Genomic DNA, 6,989 nt, shown 5'->3' with positions numbered 1-6,989 from the left:
AGATATTTCATGTCATAAAACATTAGCGTAGGAGTGTTTAGGGAACAAGAGGGCAAATGATGTGATTATATAATTCTAAGTGTGAAGTTTATTCTGTGACTTTTAAAATAAAACCGTTCGATCTGAATGTGTGAATGCCTTCAGATTTCAAAGTTGAAGAAAGGATGGATGCAGACAAGATAGATTAAATATTAATTCCATTTTTTTAAATGGGTCTTGTACAAAACTGATGTTAAAAAAAAAATTAAAAAAATGGCCTCTGTGACAATCCAGTCTTTTTTTTCTATCCGGGGCATTACAAACATCTTTTATTGTATATGACATGATATTATTACTAGCGGTCATAATCATGACAAGACATTAGAACATACATTTTTCATTTGGCATTCATATATTACACAGACTTAACAATCTAACAATAAATTATGTCCATATATGGAAGACTCTTAAAATTGAGTATAAATTCCCCGTTAAGCATTTGAAGGCGTCTAATTTAATAACGTTCATATTAACTGATGAAAGACATGTAAGAGTTAATAGTTTTGGTAGTGTAAACGTGTTGTTTTTTTTCTGCGACCATGAGCGTGCGCGCTCTCGTCAGACCGTGAACGCGGAGCTTCGTGCGCGCTCCCGGGCTGAAGGCGAATGCGGTAGAAGAGGAGAAAACAAGCGGCGGCGGAGACGAGACGCGACTCACCTCCACATCACAAGACCGATTTTTTGTGGCGGAAATCTCACGCCCTGTCGGGTCGTGATACCGTCGGGGACGGCGGAGGATACTCACGGGCAGAAACCATAGGGTGAGTTTCGATATTTTCGAGTCACGGAGGCGGCGGGGGGCGAAGGAAGCGGCCGTTAGGTGGGAACGTGACGATGTGGCTGGAACGTCTGCGCCTCCTTTCCGTGTCTCAAAATGGCGGACAGGCCGCTTGGACCGGAGCAGCAGGTACCGTGTCAGCGGGGTTTATCCTCGGGTCCAGATCAACAATCTCCTGCACTCGCCAAAAATCAGAAAAAGGCCGTCGACCGACGCAAAGTACTGCGCAAGTCGACCGTCGCTGCCCGCGCTTGAATGCACATTGCGAGTCTTTACCGGAGTGAGGAGTCAACTTTCGGACCTAAGCTAACTTGGCTAACGTTAACTTTAGCTAACTACGGCGTCCAGCTGCCGGCTGTCAGCGCGACACAAGACTCGTCAGCGGCGTCGACACGGTCATGAAACAACGTGTCGCCGTGTGTTAGTCGTGGCGACGCCGGCGAACATCACAGTTACATTTGGCGTCCGGGCCAAATTGGTAATAACCAGTAATTAGCATAGCGCGAAGAGCGTCGATGTGGACTGTCCCGCCTGTCAACGTCAGTGGAACATACTCAAGATGCAGCTAACACGACGTCATGTGAGCTCTGTTGTCCGCGACTCGTTTCGATGTTTCACTGCCATCGACGTGTCGATAGTCGCTGCAGTGTCCCAGCACCATGTCCAGTGTTGGCACGGGAGAAGGGCGTGAAGTGAAAAGTCGTCATCTGTCTTGCGCTGCTCGCTGTGCACATCGCTTGACGTGAACATCACGTAACACCTGCTGCAGCTTTTCTCACGTGACATGTGCCTTGAGTGTATTGTACTCTGCTGGGTCTTCACTGGGATACCGGAGGATGCTTGGCTGAAACTCCGAGCATCTCTCGTGCTTCATGCGGTTTGTTGGCACTGTGTAAAAAAACAAACAAACTGGGTGGAGCACATCGGAGACGATGAGTGTTCTACAGCGTCTCAAGTGCTCTCTCTCTCTCTCCCCCCACTCCCTCCCTCTCTCCCTCTCCCTCTCTCTCTCTCTCTCTCTCTCTCTCTCTCTCTCTCCCCCCCCACTCCCTCCCTCTCTCTCTCTCTCTCTCTCTCTCTCTCTCTCTCTCTCTCTCCCCCCACTCCCTCCCTCCCTCCCTCTCTCCCTCTCTCTCTCTCTCTCTCTCTCTCTCTCCCCCCACTCCCTCCCTCTCTCCCTCTCCCTCTCTCTCTCTCTCTCTCTCTCTCTCTCTCTCTCTCTCTCTCTCTCTCTCTCTCCCTCCCTCCCTCTTTCATTGTGTGATGTGAGTGTGTTGATGGAATCAGGGCTCTCAACAACTGGGGTGAATGGAAATATTCGTAGTCTACAGGTTTTGTGCACTGAATGCGACAAACGAGTTTTCCTCATAATTTTGTGGCATGTCAGGGGTATATCCAATGTGAAATGTTGGTTAAAGTCGGGATCCTTGGTTGGTTTAGTTTTATCAGCCACGCCTGTCAGGACTGTCTTGCAGCTGTTAAACTGGAACTATTGTTTATTGATGATCTTATTTCATGAAGAAACACTGACTGTGCTCTACTCGCGGGTACGAGGGATTTGTGTTTTGGACTTGAATTGTTTTTGTGTGTAACCATTTTTAAAAGGGATGTGGTCTGAAATTTCAGCTTGACAAGCTATACTTAGCTAAGATAACTAGCGTGGCAATTTTTGGGACTGTTATAACGCAAGTCATACTAACACAAACAACTGGCTCTTAAGCAAATTTCAGTTTGTTCGACTCAAATAGCACTGGTAATTGTTTGATTCCTAATATCACAGATGAGGAATATCTTGCCACTGAGCTTGATCAGAGTCAAAAGATTATTAGGGAGCTTTTCAACTTCCTTGTTTGGTTCTGACCCTCTGACCGTCCAGTTTGGTCTGAGCCTAAATAGCTGGTGTGTGAATGGTGCCCTGGACCATGGTCTTGACCGTGAGGACCCAAATTGGGTTTGGTTAAAAGAACAAACCAAACCATCACACAGTGGAAACGTTCATCCCTGCAGCCAGGGTCTATTCAGTGATGTCAGCAATGGAAACAGCAACAACTCCAACTGTACATTACTGCAATAGAAAGTCTCAGCAGTTGAATGTGTTGCTTTGCTGTGGCTTGTTTCCACTTAATCAGCTGGAGACTGAAGCAGTTCACAGTTACAGATCTTGTGGGGCGTTTTTTTCTTTAATGTCATTGGGGCGGATTTGTAAAAGTAAAGACTGACAGGATTCTTCAAGGTATTGCCTGAAAGGTGCTGACGGGTGAATCCTCCCTGTTTTAAGACAACAGGCGATGAAAGTGAGAAGCTGTTTGTCTTTGTGATTGTGGCAGGCTGAAGGGCAGACACCCATGTTACTCTATTCCCTGAGCTGACCATTGTACAGAGGTTGACCTTCCAGACAGATTGGCCACCAGCTGACTGACTTGATATCTGACCTACTGCCAACAGTAGCTTGCCTGTCAACCCACAAATGACCGCTTTGACAGTGTTTTATATGTGTAATTTATGGTAAAAAATAGCTAACAATGTTGGTATGAAACTAATACCAGTGTCAACAATCTCAACAGGATGTTATATATAATTCTAGCAACCACTCAGCCTTAAGTGGTTATCAGAGTAGCTTTTGGATTTTTGAAAGATTTGATTTGAACACGTTTCATACTTGGCAACAATAACTCGCTCTGCATTCACATCCTGTCTAAAATTTAGAGCTATGAGAATTTAAAAGAAAATGCCCTGGGGAGATTCAAATCATGATTAGTTTAGTAAGCAACTTATGGCTGCCAAGTTGGACTTTTCTTGTACTGTACTGTGCCAACTATTTTGATAATCGATCGATACGTTAAAGTAGTTTTTATGGGGGGAAAAAAGGTAAAAATTCTGTGGTTTTAGCTTCTACGATGTGAAGATTTTCTGGTTTATTTGCTCCTCTATGACAGTAAACTTAGTATCGTATAATCTTGGGTTTTGGGAAACACGGTCGACATTTTTCACCATCTTAAGACATTTTATGGACTGAAATATGTGGACCTTAAATGAATTGACTTATATTAGAGCCAATACTTTTTTTCTCTCCAGAGCAGTAGAGAACTCCCAGCAAATGTTTTCTCTTTTTTCAATTCAGGGAAGGCGCTGTGCAAAAAAGCTTAGGTTCTCTGATAAGTCCTCCAATGGAAGGGAAACCCTTAGCGAGTGATAAAGCTTGTTGGGGATTATTGTCAGAGCTAAACCAAGAACAACCATTCAAAGAAACTGGAGAGGATCTACAAAATATTCTGCCTTTAACTCTTGCTTGTTAGAGTGAGTTAACGTTGCTGCATCGCCTTACCTACTTCTTTGCTTGGCATAATTAATCATCCATATTTATCCAGCTGGTGTACTTGAGGCATGTTAATACCTAATCTCAGTAGCTGTCTCCTGATAGACTGTAAATCCCACAAAATTATCTTAGTGAAAATGTGAATAGTAGTCACTGCAGACACCAGTAAAATAAACATGTGACTAAACAGCTGTGCAGTGTTGGGATCACATGATGGCTTTGTTTTCGATGACATCAGCGTTGGCCAAAATATTGTCTTTGATTGTGGTAAGTTTAGTTTAAGTCTAAACTGTAGGGAAAGGTCAGAAAAGTGAGTTAACATCATGGGTTCGGCGTGTCAGAATTGCTCCATGTTGTTTGCAAAAAGGCAGTCAAGTATGAATATAATGCAACTCTTCAAGTAGACGGATGATATGAATGTGAAGTCACCGAAAGAAAATGAAGGCACTCCAGATTCCAGCTGTTGAAATCCTTGGTCTTTTTGTAAGAGGATCATGTCACAATGACGCTGTTCGAGAATGTGACAGTGAGGTGAAAGCATTGTCAAGAGGGCTGTGATGGTATGGTATGATATGTTTTGTGTTTTTTTTAAAGGTGCTAGGACACAATTTCACACAAACAGTTACACGTTACCTTAGACTTTGGTGTTTTTATTTTCCACACTGACTGCATTGCATTCCTCAAGGGCGTGTTCCTTCTTCCAGACATGTTGTCCACATACTTTGTCTGTCATATTTGGCAGGTTGAGTAATGATAAGTTGTAATATTGTACATTATTCTTATATGTAGTATTTTGACCAGAGATTAATAATACACATGCACTAACTGTTTATTGAGTTTTTGAGAGTTTGACTCAAAGTGTTGTGCTAGCTAACAGCTTTTATTTGAATGGTTTGCTGACAGATTACTCTAATGTTCATTAACATGGTTTTCCTGTTTTATTTACCCGGTGTTTTGTCTTGTGTCTGGTCCACATTTTTGAAATATGTAGGCCCAGCTCTTATGCTTGACTTCATAAGAACAGAGATTGTGGACAGTCAGTGACACCGTCGGTGTAGTTCAATACAGTTCTAACTTGATGTTCAGTTGTTGCATTTGTGAATTGACATAGAACAGGGAATCATGTTATTATTCATTAAAAATGAAATTTTCACATAAGATAATCTGAAAGCACTCATCAGGAAATGAAACAACAGCCCTCACGAGTTGGCACCATTACTGTGAGGGGCACTTTACTGTCCAGTTGTCGCTGCGACATAAAACAAGTGAATCAATAGGAGGAAGAGACCATTAACCATTATAAACCTTCAGGAGGCAGATTTATAGACTGCTGCCCATTCCGCCCATCATCGAGATGGGACTGCATTTTGTGCTGAGGCAATTAGCCTGATTATGTGATTGTGCAAACAGTTTGCTCAATGCTGATGCCACAAATGAGATTGGGGGGGGGGAGTCTAACACATTAATGGACACATACAGTGATGACAGCTGCCGGCAGCACAGAGGGAAGTGTCGGTATATAGTAGATGACCTAATTTGACTCACGGGAGTGGTCGCACAGGTTGATGTAGAAGGCGCATGCTTTGACTGGATGTTTTTGTTGTGGAGATTTTGAAGGAGACATGTTTAGTGCCATCGTCTTATGGTGTTGTTGTTCTGCTGTGACCCTGAACCATGGCCGGGTTGTTGGGCAGCGTCCAGACACCCCCAGCATGCCGTAATCCACACAAAGTCAGACTTAGGCTGACTTTTGGACGGCTGTCAGGTGGTGACATCAGGGTCCAAAGGTTAGGTGTTGGCTACATTGGGTTATCTGTTTAACAGTTTAAGTGTTAAATATGCAAATAAAAGAAAGCAGAAACCCCTAGTTTTACTTTAAGCACTTAGCAGAATCAATTTAAATCTGCATCCTCTTTGTTTTGAGTATATGTTGGACAAACGAGTAAGAATGAGAAGGAGGCATTTCCCTTTGTGCTGATGTCACTGCTGCATCATCAGCTGAAATGAGGAATGTGTAAATTTTCTATTGTTGCATTGGGGTGTTTCCAGTCCTCACGCCTACTCCAGATACATCTGTTTCCTTCAGTGGACCAGTTCCTATTCAGCAAATCTCATGCCTTACACACATCTGTGTGGTCTTCTGTACACGTGTGTCGACACCTGTGCCATGTTTTAGTTTTCAAATCAGTTTGTTGCATGTCTCTAGAAGGACGTAAATTGACTTTTTTATTTTTTATTTTTTACCTTTGTTTACTAGTCAGGCAAATATTTAGTCAGACGGGTCCTAGTTGACTAAGAGGTTTATTGTAGCTCGCAGTTGGTATTCTCGCTGGTATCTGTTTTGGTGAAGTGCTTTTCAAGACTTCGATGCAGTCCAAAAATAGACTTCATCACATCACTGTTGGCTGTATTGATTATTTATTCTTCCTCACATCAGTACTCCACTTATAACAATAAATACATATTCACATTATCAGCAATACATATTTTGCTGACTCAATTAGACATGGTGATTTCATTGTGCCACCAGTCAGCCAGGTCTAGAGGAGGTGTCATAATGAGATGAAAATGTCAGGGGAATTTGACCAGAGCTCAGCCTTAACTCAAGCCTGCCTCACTGTGTCCTGTTTTTCTTTGCTTTTGGCAACCTGGGAGGAGACGTAGTTGCTCTGAGAATGTGGGTCAGCCCTTATATGTGCGCAGAGAGGGGAATTTGCTGCATTAGCAGACCAGACTCCTCAGATCAGACCAGGAACATGACAGGACTCATTATGAAGGCAGTTCACAGGAGTGGAGCTGAAAATCAAATGAGGGAGTGCCTTATGGAAAGAAGGTGGTTTTTATTCAATGTATGAT

General features: G+C 43.1%; 1 protein-coding gene across 2 annotated transcripts in view; it reads left to right on the top strand.

Moving 5' to 3' along the window:
* Nucleotides 1–616: 616 nt before the first annotated feature.
* LOC118299333 (lissencephaly-1 homolog) overlaps nucleotides 617–6,989 on the top strand; it is a 31,367-nt gene continuing 24,994 nt past the window's right edge. The window contains exon 1 of one of the 2 annotated variants that reach the window (XM_035622947.2): nucleotides 617–800. The gene's annotated coding sequence lies outside the window, so the exon portion shown is untranslated. Of the gene's footprint in view, nucleotides 801–924; nucleotides 947–6,989 lie in introns of those variants that run through there. The other variant, XM_035622948.2, reaches the window with a different exon arrangement.

Source organism: Scophthalmus maximus, chromosome 11 (assembly GCF_022379125.1).
Source record: "Scophthalmus maximus strain ysfricsl-2021 chromosome 11, ASM2237912v1, whole genome shotgun sequence".
NCBI classification, from domain to species: Eukaryota; Metazoa; Chordata; class Actinopteri; order Pleuronectiformes; family Scophthalmidae; genus Scophthalmus; species Scophthalmus maximus.
Note: the sequence above shows the minus strand (reverse complement) of the source record. Positions and strands in the feature narration are given on the sequence as shown.